We start from the raw sequence: 14,302 nt of genomic DNA on the forward strand, positions 1-14,302 counted from the left end.
ATCTGTATGATTCTATGCACAAAGCTACCATCAAATCCTTTGGCCAAAAGGACCTTCTTAAGAAAATCCCAACTCACAGAATCGTAGGCTTTCTCAAAATCCAATTTAAGGATCACATCCCTGCTGTCAGTCTTTTTGAGATCATGGATGATCTCATGGAGACAGAGAACTCCATCCAGGATAAAATGACCTTTAACAAAGGCTGGCTGAGTAGGAGAGAGGGTACGGTGGGCAACAGCAGTAAGACACATGGCGAAGCACTTGGCTTGGAATTTAGCAAAATTATTGATAAGGGCAATAGGTCAAAATTGAGAAATGAGTTCCGCACCCTTAACTTTAGGTATGAGGGAGATGACTGCATAGTTCAGTCTGGAAATATCAACTGTCCCCAAACAGAAGCCTTGGATAACCTGAAAGCACAAGTGCTCCCTGGGTGATTTTGATAATTAATGACAACATATCTCTTGTTGGATTAATACTTTTACCTAGTATGTTTCAGACAAGTTCAACAAATTAAGTGGCATGGACTAAAGGATGTGGAACCCCTTCAAGATGCTAAGGACAAAGGATTAGCTCAAGCTTCAAGATGAAGACTCTACATTTTCTATTTTAGTGATCCAAGATCACATTGAGTCTATAGGAAAAGCCGATACTATCAAGAGGGGATGAGGTGTTGCGTAATGGCTTGCTTGCTAAAAGTGCTTAGTAATATGCTCCAAAACCCTCAACTACCTTACCCACATCCACATATGACCTAAACCAAAAGTCAAACTCAGCCCCACCGATTCTTTCTATCCAGCGTCACCGAGTTCAGATGTCATAGCCACTGCCACAAACCCTAGGCAAATCGGTTTCACCGACAGAGGTCTCGGTCTCACCGAGATGGGATTGTAATATCTCTGTGTATGTCCATTACCCAAATCGGCCCCACCGAGATTGAGCAATCGGTACTACCGAGATTACAATGCAAACTTTCTGGTTAGCTTATTACCAAAATCGGTCCCACCGAGTTTGTGTAATTGGTCTCACCAAGTTTGCCTGACCAACTCTCTGGTTAGCTTATTACCAAAATCGGTCCCACCGAGTTTGTGTAATCGGTCTCACAGAGATTACGTTATGCCCTAACCCTAACCATATCCGTCCTACCGAGTTGCATCTCAGTCCCACCGAAAATCCTAACGGTCACTAGGTTTGCTAAATTGGTCCGACCGTGTTTCTCAATTCGGTCTCACCGAGATTGGTAAATTGTGTGTAACGGTTAGTTTTTGTGTGGAGGCTATATATACCCCTCCACCCACTCTTCATTCGTGGAGAGAGCCATCAGAACATACCTACACTTCCAATACACATTTTCTGAGAGAGAACAACCTACTCATGTGTTGAGGCCAAGATATTCCATTCTCACCATATGAATCTTGATCTCTAGCCTTTCCCAAGTTACTTTCTACTAAAATCTTCTTTCCACCAAATCCATATCCTGTGAGAGAGAGTTGAGTGTTGGGGAGACTATCATTTGAAGCACAAGAGAAAGGAGTTCATCATCAACACACCATTTGTTACTTCTTGGAGAGTGGTGTCTCCTAGATTGGCTAGGTGTCACTTGGGAGCCTGCGACAAGATTGTGGAGTTGAACCAAGGAGTTTGTAAGGGCAAGGAGATTGCCTACTTCGTGAAGATCTACCGCTAGTGAGGCAAGTCCTTCGTGGGCGATGGCCATGATGGGATAGACAAGGTTGCTTCTTCGCGGACCCTTCGTTGGTGGAGTCCTCCGTGGACTCGCGCAACCGTTACCCTTCGTGGGTTGAAGTTTCCATCAACGTGGATTTACGATAGCACCACCTATTGGAACCACGACAAAAACATTTGTATCTCCAATTGTGTTTGAATTCTCCAAACCCTTCCCCTTACATTCTTGCTAGTTGCATGATTTACTTTTCGCTGCTCATATACTCTTTGCATGCTTGCTTGATATGTATTGTGTTTGTTAAACTTGTGCCAAAACTCCACTTCAACTTAAAGAAATTAAAAAACTGCAACTTTTGATACTTAGTGTCTAATCACCCCCCTCTAGACACCTCTTCTCGATCCTTTCAATTGGTATCAGAGTGTTGGTCTCCATTGCCTTGGTTTAAACACCTTTGGAGGAAGATGGATGTGTCTACTTTGGGGAGTCTGAGACATAGAGTGCCTATTCTTGATGGAGAATATTTTCATGAGTGGAAAAATGAAATGCTTGAGATTTTCAATGAATATCACTTGAACACGTACATTGCTAGCCCTTGTGCACCTCATATTGATCCCTTGCATCCCACACCTGAAAAGGATCTTGACATGATTCGCAATCTTAGAACCATCAATCTTATCGTAAGAGGATTGCCCAAAAATTTGATTGCTAGTTTGCCTACTCTTGAGTGTGCCTATACTATATGGAAATTTCTTGAGGAACGATTTCCAGATTATTCCTTGAAAAATTTAGAAGAAATTCTCCATAAGTCTATTGCTTTGAGTAAGATGAATTCTAGTGATCCTAGCTTTGGTGATTGTCTATTTGAGCTTACCAATCTCATGCGTGCCATAGGAAATGTTGGGATCATTAGCAATATCATATCCGAAGCTATTAGAATTCATAAAGGTGACCATTGTGATGATCATTTGTCTAATGAATTACCCTCTCTATGAATTGATCAATCAAAAAATGATGTTGAACATGGTTACTATGATGAGGATGATGATAGTGACAATGATCTCAATGATGCGATGAGACACTTTGGTCTTATGGCAAATCTTCGTGACTACATGGCTGGAGGAAAGGAATGGGTCCTTGATAGTGGATGTACTGATCATATGACCGGAGATAAATACATGTTCCGTAAGCTTGCTGGAAACGACGGCCCTTGAAAGTATGTCACTTTTGGTGATAATTCAAAGGGTAAGGTGGTTGGCCTTGGTAAGGTGGCCATCTCACATGATAGCTCCATACAAAATGTCATGCTCATTAAATCTCTTGGCTACAACTTACTTTCAGTATCTAGACTTGCTGATTTTGGTTTCAATGTCCTATTTACTGAAGTAGACTGCCAAGTGTTTCATAGAGATAATTATAAAATGGTCTTTACCAGTATACGTAGAGGAGATCTTTACATTGTTAATTTCACTAAAAAGGCTCAACCTAGAACTTGCTTAATTGCTAAATCTTCTAAAGGCTGGTTGTGGCATAGAAGGCTAGGCCATGTGGGCATGCAAAAACTTGACAAACTCATTAAAGGAAATCATATCCTTGGCATTAACGATGTCATATTTGACAAGGATAGACTTTGTAGTGCTTGTCAAGCAGGGAAACAAGTTGGAGGAAGTCATCGCGCTAAGAACATCATGACCACAAGAAGACCACTCGAGCTACTTCACATGGATCTCTTTGGTCCAAATGCCTACAAGAGTCTCGGTGGTAACTCATTTGGTCTAGTCATAGTTGACGATTTTTCAAGATTTACGTGGGTGTTCTTTCTTGATGACAAATCGCAGGTCCAAAAGATCTTCAAAAACTTTGCTAGGAAGGCCCAAAATCAATTTGACATGAAGATCAAGAAGGTTCGGAGCGACAACGGAACGGAGTTCAAGAATGCAAATGTGGACACCTTTCTTGATGAAGAAGGGATTGCACATGAGTTCTCGGCTACGTACACACCTCAACAAAATGGAGTCGTTGAGAGGAAGAACCGGACTCTTATCGAGATGGCAAGAACGATGCTTGATGAGTACAAGACGCCAAAACACTTTTCGGCGGAAGCGGTTGAGACAGCTTGTCATGCAACAAATCGCCTGTATCTTCACAAGCTACTCGGCAAGACGACATACGAGCTCCTCACCGGTAACAAACCCCAAGTTGGATACTTTCGATTATTCGGCTCAAAGTGCTACATTCTTGATAAGCATCGTCATTCTAAATTTGCTCCTAAGTCTCATGAAGGTTTCCTACTTGGTTATGGCTCAAACTCTCACACATACCGTGTCTACAACAATTTCACCCGAAAGGTTGAAGAAACGGTAGATGTGAAGTTTGATGAATCTAACGGCTCGCAAGTTGAGCAATTGCCAATTGATGTAGGAGACAAAGATCCCTCGGAAGCAATCCAAGACTTGTCTATTGGCAAGATTCGTCCAACGGAGATAAAGGAGAGTACCTCATCCGTCCAAGTAGAAGCTTCTACCTCACGACAAGGTGAACCAAGAGTTGATACGGAAGCATCCACGAGTGGGACACACCAAGATGAAGAAAACAAGGAAGTGCACCAAGACGAACATCAACAACCTCCTTCTCCACCACGACAAGAGAACAACAACGCTAACAATGAAGAAGTCCAAGAAGAAGAACAAGATGAAGAAGATGTTCAACCAAAACCCAAGCAAAAGCTTTCACGAGTTCGAGCAAGAATTGCTAAAGATCATCCCGTGGAGAAAATCTACAATGATATCCAAACCAGGAGAATCACTCACTCTAAAACTCGTTTGGCTAACTTTTGTGAACATTACTCATTCATCTCTAGCATTGAACCTATGAAGGTTGAGGAAGCATTGGAGGATCCGGACTGGATAAACGCTATGCATGAAGAGCTACACAACTTTGAGAGAAATCAAGTGTGGACATTGGTCGAGAAGCCCGACAACAACCACAATATCATCGGTACCAAATTGGTGTTTCGCAACAAGCAAGATGAAGACGGACAAGTGGTTCGCAACAAAGCACGTCTCGTCGCCCAAGGCTACACACAAGTTGAAGGTACTTGGAGGAATCTAATTCTACGAGATTGCAACTCACTCACATCTTGAGCAATCTCTACATCACCAAGTCTCTACACAATGGTGGTTGATGACAAGGAAGCACGAAACCTTTCAAACATATCCTTTAACAAATTCTATGTTGAGTTTCATGATTGTCATGTTGGACACACAAGTGCTCTTCCTTGCTAAAACTAACCCATGTAGGTAGATGAACTCAAAATCCAAAGGGTGCTCCCAACTCTTGATGGGCTACATCAACCTTGAGCAACCCACACAAGTTCAACTACATGATCAAGATCAACACCGCCACCCAAGGTATGTTATTCCATCTTAGAGTAGCTTTACTCCAAGTCATGAGTCAAAGCAACTCGACAAGATGTGAATACATCAAGATAGTTAAACGAAAAATGGTAACCCCATTTTGAGCTTAAACGATGAGTACGACCTACGATCAAGTGATCTCACTTGACTCCTAAGTCAATATACTCTAACATAGGTGACTTTGTCACCGCCCAACTCTAGATGAAGTTCTCTTGTGTTATTTTCTGTGTTCTTGCATTTGTCTCATGCATATTTGTTTCCCCTTTCACAAAAAACTTCATCTAGATCTTTTAGTTTCTTTTCTTTGCTTTTTGTTCTGCATTTTCTGTATCCAATTCATTGAAAATCTTTGTGAGATCTTATTTGTCCAATGAGATGAGGTGACAAGTGTTTTTCTCTGTGATGAACTTGGTTCCACCGGTTTCATGTCTCCGGTCTACCCGAAGATTTTCGGAGCAACCGAAGCATACAACTCGGTGACACCGATTTCACTACAGGAAAAACATTTTGCCATTTATTCCTGCTTTATTCTTGATCCAGCTCCACTCAATGAATCTTGTCCTCTACAAGCATCACATTTACCTTAATGCTTTGTATTGTGATTCAAGGACCGAACCCATTCACAACAAATTCTAGAAGACCCTTCTTGGAAATTGATGTCAAAGGGGGAGAGAGAGATCACATCAAAGCTTAATCATATCTCTAGGGGGAGAGATCTCTAGGGGGAGGGAATACTCCAGGAAAGAGTAATCTTCAAGGATCCCAGATGCTTGATGTTCAAGAGGAGAGATGCCACATGTCTTCTTGGGGGAAAGACATGTTCATATGTGCTTATTTGCATTAGCTCTTTTCATTTGTTTCTTTGAGCTCTGTTTTTCTGTTCCCTATCTTCTCCCAGTATGCCATGCTAGATTCAGGGGGAGCAAGACATCCAAGGGAAAGAAATTTATTAAATTCATTGAAGATCTTTCTCTTTGGGGACATGTCAATATCTATCGTGGTACTCTGTACTCACTCTACATGTCATCCCAGTCTTGGTACTCTTGTGGTTTCTTTTGTTTGCTCTAGCTAGTGGGTGCATCTATGTTATCTAACCTTGTTTACGCAGGCTCATCCCATCCTATCCAACTCAAGACCACAAGGTAAGTATATGCATCATAGTCATGTGTATGAGAAATTCTTGCTGATGTACATACTGTTTGCAAGAAGGACTCATGGGCATGAAGGTACATTTCCCATATTCATGTCTTTTGCCCTGATACATATAGCCAAGATACATGTAACAAATTGCTACTCTGTCATGGTTATGCTCTCACATGCTTCTATATTCCATATTCACATGATTGCACATATGTAGGGGGAGCCTATGCTTGTTACATGTCTTTCCAAATCTTTACTTGCTATTCTCTATATCTTTATCTAAAGCTTTGATGTATGTTGCCATCAATTACCAAAAAGGGGGAGATTGAAAGCACAAGTGCTCCCTGGGTGATTTTGATAATTAATGACAACATATCTCTTGTTGGACTAATACTTTTACCTAGTATGTTTCAAACAAGTTCAACAAATTAAGTGGCATGGACTAAAGGATGTGGAACCCCTTCAAGATGCTAAGGACAAAGGATTAGCTCAAGTTTCAAGATCAAGACTCTACATTTTCTATTTTAGTGATCCAAGATCACATTGAGTCTATAGGAAAAGCCAATACTATCAAGAGGGGATGAGGTGTTGTGTAATGGCTTGCTTGCTCAAAGTGCTTAGTGATATGCTCCAAAAGCCTCAACTACCTTACCCACATCCACATATGACCTAAACCAAAAGTCAAACTCGGCCCCACCGATTCTTTCTATCCGCGCCACCGAGTTCAGATGTCATAGCCACTGCCACAAACCCTGGGCAAATCGGTTTCACCGATGGGGGTCTCGGTCTCACCGAGATGGGATTGTAATCTCTCTGTGTATGTTTGTCGGTGTCAAAACCGGCGGATCTTGGGTAGGGGGTCCCGAACTGTGCATCTAGGCTGGATGGTAACAGGAGGCAAGGGACACGAAGTTTTGCCCAGGTTCTGGCCCTCTCGATGGAGGTAAAACCCTACGTCCTGCTTGATTAATATTGATGATATGGGTAGTACAAGAGTAGATCTACCACGAGATCAGAGAGGCTAAACCCTAGAAGCTGGCCTATGGTATGATTGTTGTTGTGTATGTTGTCCTATGGACTAAAACCCTCCGGTTTATATAGAGACCAGAGAGGGTTAGGGTTACACAAAGTCGGTTACAATGGTAGGAGATCTGCATATCCGTATCGCCAAGCTTGCCTTCCACGCCAAGGAAAGTCCCTTCCGGACACGGGACGAAGTCTTCAATCTTGTATCTTCATAGTCCAGGAGTCCGGCTGAAGGTATAGTCCGGCTATCCGAACACCCCCTAATCCAGCACTCCCTAAGTAGCCCCTGAACCAGGCTTCAATGACGATGAGTCCGGCGCGCAGATTGTCTTCGGCATTGCAAGGCGGGTTCCTCCTCCAAGTACTTCATAGAAGATTTTGAACACAAAGATAGTGTCCGGATCTGCAAAATAAGTTTCCACATATTGCCATAGAGAGAATAATATTTACACAAATCTAATCTGCTGACGCATCCCGTAGTGTGACACACCACGGCCAAGCCTTTATCCAAGTCGTTTCATTATCCCACCTCAGCGCGTCATGCGAGGCGGTTTCCTTGGCACGTCTTGTTAAAGCAGAGATCGTGTCCCCTTATTCCAGGATTCTCATCAATATGGGCATGGGTAACCCAACTGCGCCATTGATTACGGCGCTTGGAGATAAGCGAGTTTTACCAGGCTGGTGGGGACACATAGTTGCATCTACCCATATAAGAGGATAAGGATCCACCTTTTCACCTACGCCTTCTTCCTCCCTTGCTTATCCATTCTCGCGCACTCGAGCTCCAGCGCCCATGTCCGCACTCCCCACCTCAACCTTCTCCAGCCATGTCTAGAGCGGGAGGCAAGTGGATGGTGTCCTCCGTCACAGAGGGAAACATCAAAAAACTGAGGAAGGCTGGATACTTGTCTAACGACATCGCGTACCGACTTCCCGAAAAGGGGCAGCTCCTCCCCACCACAAGGCCCCATGAGAGGGTAGTGTTCCTTCCCCACTTCCTCCACGGACTGGGCTTTCCGATCCACCCATTCGTCTGGGGACTCATGTTCTACTATGGCCTGGATTTCCATGATCTGGCCCCGAACTTTATCCTCAACATCTCGGTGTTTATCGTCGTTTGCGAGGCTTTCCTCTGCATCCGCCCCCATTTCGGCCTATGGCTCAAGACTTTCAACGTCAAGACGAAGGTTGTGCGCGGCAACCAGGCGGAGTGCGGAGGTGCCATGGTGGGAAAGATGCCCAACGTCTTATGGCTCGAGGGCTCCTTTGTGGAGACCCTGAAGGGGTGGCAATCGGGGTGGTTTTACATCACCGAGCCGTGCGACCCTGAGTGGGTCACAGCCCCCGAGTTTTGGTCCGGACCCCCAATGCGGCTCACGTCTTGGAAAGAGACGGGCCTGTCATGGGGCAGCAAAGGAGAGGTGACTGGACTGCAAACATGCCTCCAATCCCTGGTGGACAAGCAGCTCAAGCTTGTCAATGTAGTCCAGGTTATGCTCATCTGCCTGATCCTCCCATGTCAACAACGGGCCTTCAATCTGTGGGAGTTCAATCTGGCGCAACATCGAACTCTGAGTAGGCTCTTCGACACGACGTATGAAGATGCCTGGAAGGTGCTCTTCAAGGGCGTCGAGGCTCCCGCATCCTCTACCGAGGATCGCGGATTCAGCACGCAGCGTCACGCTAGCGCGGTAAGTTGTTTGTACCTTTTACAGGGTATTAGTTTTCCATAGTTTGAATCTATGCGGGATCTGAGCTCCCATACCTCTGACAGGCTTGGCAGGCGAAGTCCGGACAGATCAACTGTTTGGCTTCTTTGCCCGAAGACCCAGCTGACGCCCACTTGGCGAAGCTGCTGGTTCCGGCACCCTATGTGGTGCCGGAGAAGAAGGCCACAAAGAAGGCCATGGGGACTCGAAAGAGTGCCCGGCGCCAGGAGGTGTCGGGTTCATCATCCGACGGCTCCGAGGCGCATTCCTCCCGTGAAGATGGCGAGGAAGAAGAAGAGACCTCTCCCCCTCCAGCGGGAGGAGAGAAGAAAAGGAAGGCCGCCCTCTCTGGGGAGGCCAGAGGGTCCAAGAAGGGGGAAACCCTTCCTCCGGACTACTCTACCGACGCCGACGACGGCGGAGAGGAGTGGCCGCTCAGGGCCAAGACCCTGGCGAAATCGTAAGTATCCGGATACCAGAGTAATTCATAGTATTCCTTTATTGCACAACTTTCCCTTATGTCGAATATGATTATGCAGCCCACCCAAAGACCGGCTCGACGCATCGTCGAGCGGTTCACTGGACTCGTCGGATGTGAATTCGCTTCCGACGGCTTCCTCCCCCCGCCCTACGGACGACGCCGAAGTGTTGTCCCAACAGGTTTCAAGCCGGGAGGAGGTGGTCCTGGAGGCGCCACAAGGCGACCTCCCGGACTCCAGGAGTAAAGGGGATAAAACCCCCCAGGGCTCCAAGTCCAGCTCTAGGTCGAACGCTGCACCGGAACCTTCAAAGGTTCCAGAGTCTGGTGGGGGACCTCCTTCCAAGAGGATCAAGCCCACCGTGCCGGTGACCCCCGTCCAACCGGAGGTGCCGGATAATCTGTTGGAGGCGCTCCAAGGCGCCTCCATCGACGAGGAGCACCGCACCATTATGAGTGTGGTGGTCTAGAAGGTTCAGTCCGCCAAGAGCAGACTGACTGAAGCCTGTACTAGCCTTTTAACAGGCTTTGAGGTAAGTGAAGAATGTGTAAATAATATTACCGCATAGACAGTAGCCCCTGATGCTCTGTTTGGCGTTCGGGAAGAAAAGCCGAATAGAGGATCAAATAAAATTCGCAGGAGTCTAACAAAAAGGAGTCAATATGCGTATGCAGGCTTCTTTGCTTGTGCCCGTCGCACTGACTGCGGAAGTGGACATGCTAAAGAAGAACCTCGAGCGGTCCGAGCAAGAGCTCGGGCGTGCCAAGAAGCAGCTCGAGGACAATGAAGGTAAGAAATACCTTGTTTAAATATATATAAAAAGGTGCAATTGCAAAAAATGACAGGATTATCGTGGCTATTGTAGGGGCCACGTCTGAGGTGGTGACCCTTAAGCAAGCGCTAGTCAAGGCCGAGAAGAGGGCGGCCACGGAGCGCACCGAGCGGGAGAAGTATGAGGCCCAGGTTGGCAAGGTGCAGCAAGAGCTCCAGGTTCTCATGAAAAAACATGAGAGTTTGGAGCTTGACTCAAAGACGCGAGCGTCTGAGCTCGCGGTGGCTATTGAAAATGCCAAATCTGCCAAGGCCGAATCCCAGAAGACCCTCCAGGAGTTGGATGAGGTGAAGAAGATAGCGGCGGGTAAGGCATTCTTTATGCAAAGCAAACACATAAACGTGAGTTACTTGTTACTTACCCATATCCGGAGCTCTCCAGGAGCGTTCGCAGATCTTCCCCGGAGTGTGTCCGCCGCCGCCGCTTTCTATCGAGCCGAGGAGGGCAGCTCGACAGAGAAGATGTTCTGGTCTTAGTACGTTGAGGCCGGACACCCCCTGCCCCTGAGCGACCAGCTGAAGCAACTGGTCGAGCTCCACAAGGCGGCCGAACAGGCCATGAAGGGCCTCATAGTTCGGCTGTGGCCTGGAGAGGCTCTGCCTGGGAGCTATTTCGGGATGGTGCGGCGGCTGGTGGGGGCCTGTCCGAGGCTCGAAGACATCAAGTGCTCCGTCTGCATTGAAGGTGCCCGTAGGGCCTTGCCCGTGCTAAGGTGCACTGGGCAAGCTGGATGCTGAGAAGCTTGTGAAGGACGAGCCACCGCCGGGGAAAGAGCATCACAAGCCCGAGAATTACTATAAGGATGTTCTGAAGGGTGCCTGCCTTGTGGCGGATGAATGTTCCAAGGATGTATTTTTTGAGTAAAACTCGCTCGTTTTGTCCTGTGCGCTGAAAACTTGTTCATATGCGCTAAGCAATGCTGTTGGAATTTAAAATATTACCTTCTGTGCGGCTGTTTATCAATGCTGAGAGATGGCGAGTCGTCGGCTTCTGCCCCTGTGCCGCTAGTGCTGGGGTGTTCGGGGATAAACCTGAGCGCTCTTTTTCCCATGTTTGGGTCCTTCGAGGGAGGCGCTCAACCCAACGAACAAGGCAATCGGACTATAATGCGTGAACACTCTCACTTAGCCATAGAATTCTATAATTTTAAATTTTGGCGAAGCCCCTAGTATTCAGAAGACCGAGTTCGGGGCGCTATCCATGCCTTGGCCGGACAGAGCCGACTCCTCGCTTTAAGCGGCATAAGTCTTTAGGGACTCGAAAAAACCTCTCGAACAGCGACCAGCTCTCGCTTCATCATGACAGTCAGTTTTAGCTTTCTCCACTGAGGTGCTCGACCCAGCTCAACTGGGGCACAATCGCAGTGGTCCTCCTAGTGCTACCTTAGCCGATATAGCGGAACGTAAGGCACCAAAACATAGGAGTCGGGCAAACCCAACTATTGACCCAAGACATGATTCAGAGCCGATGCATATAATGCTATAAGTTCGGGGTGCCGCACTTGTTAAAGTGTTCGGACTTCTCACACCATATTGAGGGGTACTTAAAGCCCCAGGCGTATTTTGGCCGTACCAAAGTGTACGGGTGCAACATGTCGTTAAGAACATATATTTGTAAAAAAAGGTAATGCAAAAATAGACAAAAGCTATGCATTGTTTATTAAAAAGGGCTGCGATCAAAGCAGAACGATACAAATAATGCGATAAGCAAAAGGTTGGACTATTAACATGTCCGTTCCAGGGGCAGGCTGCGGAATGGTATGCGAAACAGGTATACTGCTCGTGATAGAGACCACCTGGGAGTACCGTAATGCGGCATGGCTTGTCTGCTTCCATGGTTCTTGCATCGTTTGTGCGGCAATTGAACTGTCGAACAGGCCTTCCGAAGAATGGAGTCCTGAAATTAAGAGAAAATTAAAAAATCGGCAACCCCTGGTGCGGTTTAAGCTGTGTTTCGGGCATGCCGTGATGGTGCCCCTCCCCCTGTACGCATGGTATTTCTAGAGCGTAATTATGTACGCGAAGCACTGGCGTCGCATTTTTGCGCGGGCTGGGGTTGGGGCCGCATTGCTACGCCTGCTTGGAACGTGCCAGGCGGTCTTGTTGTAGGTTACTCCGGGCGCGCTTGACGGTGTCCGGACGTTTAATGGTCGGACTGGAGAACTGCGTGGAGAGGCTGCTTTGTACTTCCGCTGCAAGGGCCGCCGTGTGTTCCTCCGTTCGGAGGGAGCGTTCGGTGTTTCCATTGACCGTAATTACTCCTCGAGGGCCTGGCATCTTTAGATTAAGGTATGCGTAGTGTGGTACCGCATTGAACTTGGCGAATGCGGTTCGTCGGAGCAGTGCGTGATAGCCACTGCGGAATGGGACTATGTCGAAGATTAACTCCTCGCTTCGGAAATTATCCGGAGATCCGAAGACCACTTCAAGTGTGACTGAGCCTGTACATTTGGCCTCTACACCTGGTATTACCCCTTTAAAGGTCGTTTTAGTGGGCCTAATCCTTGAGGGATCTATGCCCATTTTCCGCACTGTATCCTGGTAAAGCAGGTTCAGGCTACTGCCGCCGTCCATAAGGACTCTAGTGAGATGAAATCCGTCAATAATTGGGTCTAGAACCAATGCGGCAAATCTGCCATGACGGGTGCTAGTGGGATGGTCCCTTCGATCAAAGGTGATCGGGCAGGAGGACCATGGGTTGAACTTTGGGGCGACTGGCTCTATCGCGTATACGTCCCTTAACGCGCGTTTCCGCTCCCTCTTGGGGATGTGGGTTGCGTATATCATGTTCACCGTCCGCACTTGTGGGGGAAAACCCTTCTGTCCACTGTTGTTCGGCGGCCGGGGCTCTTCGTCGTCATCTCTATGCAGCCCCTTGTCTGTATTTTCGGCATTTAACTTGCCTGCCTGCTTGAACACCCAACAATCCCTGTTGGTGTGATTGGTCGGCGTGATAGTTACCGTCTCGAGTCGTGGGGCGCCCACGCGATCTGTAGATCGATCTTGTTTGCCTTGCCTTGTCCTCCAACATATCTCGCAGGTCCGACGCATTTTCCCGTGCCTTGGTACGGGGTGCGGCTTGAGTGGAGGGCCGAGAGGCCTCTCTGTCACGGCCACAAGGTGGCCGATCGGCCGTATCGAGTGCAGGTGATGCAGTTTTAAGTGCTTCCTCCTCTAGTCGGGGTAGCAACCTGCACTTTGGGTAGCTCTTGGAGGGGCGTTCGAGTTTATGCTCTTCGGCTGCAAGGACTTCAGTCCATCTGTCGACTAGCAAATCTTGATCAGCTCTAAGCTGTTGCTGTTTTTTCTTGAGGCTTCTTGCCGTGGCCATAAGCCTGTGTTGAAAACGCTCTTGCTCGACGGGATCCTCTGGCATGACAAATTCATCGTCGTCGAGGCTTGCCTCGTCTTCGGAGGGAGGCATATAATTATTGTCCTCGGCCTCTCTGTCTGCCACTCTCTCATGAGGGCTGGTTTCTCCATCCTCCCATGCTAAATCTTGCTGGAGGGGGTTTTCTTCGACACTCTCCGGAGTATTATTATCTCCCGTGCTGGAATCACCGTATTTGTTTTGGCGGGATTTTGATCGGCGCCGCTGACGCTGGCGCTTAGGCTGTTTCTTGGAGGGGTCATCCTCCGATGTTCCATCGCCATCTCCTTCTTTTGGGGTGTCCACCATGTATATGTCATATGACGAGGTGGCTTTCCAGGGCCTAATAGGCGCTGGTTCTTCATCGTCTCCTTCATCAGCGTCCATACCGTCGATGTCTTCGGAGTCGAAGTCGAGCATGTCGGTTAAATCATCGACAGTGGCTACAAAGTGGGTGGTGGGTGAGCTTTGAATTTCTTCATCATCTGTACCCCAACCTTGCTGACCGTAGTCCAGCCAGGGCTCTCCTGATAAAGAGAGAGACTTCAGTGTCTTCAGAATATCGCTGAAAGGCGAGTGCTGAAAGATGTCCGCGGCAGTAACTCCATGATCGGCGCCCAACCGGATTCGATCGGCAGGGGCGCGGA

The sequence above is a fragment of the Triticum dicoccoides genome, chromosome 5A, assembly GCF_002162155.2.
Source record: "Triticum dicoccoides isolate Atlit2015 ecotype Zavitan chromosome 5A, WEW_v2.0, whole genome shotgun sequence".
NCBI classification, from domain to species: domain Eukaryota; kingdom Viridiplantae; phylum Streptophyta; class Magnoliopsida; order Poales; family Poaceae; genus Triticum; species Triticum dicoccoides.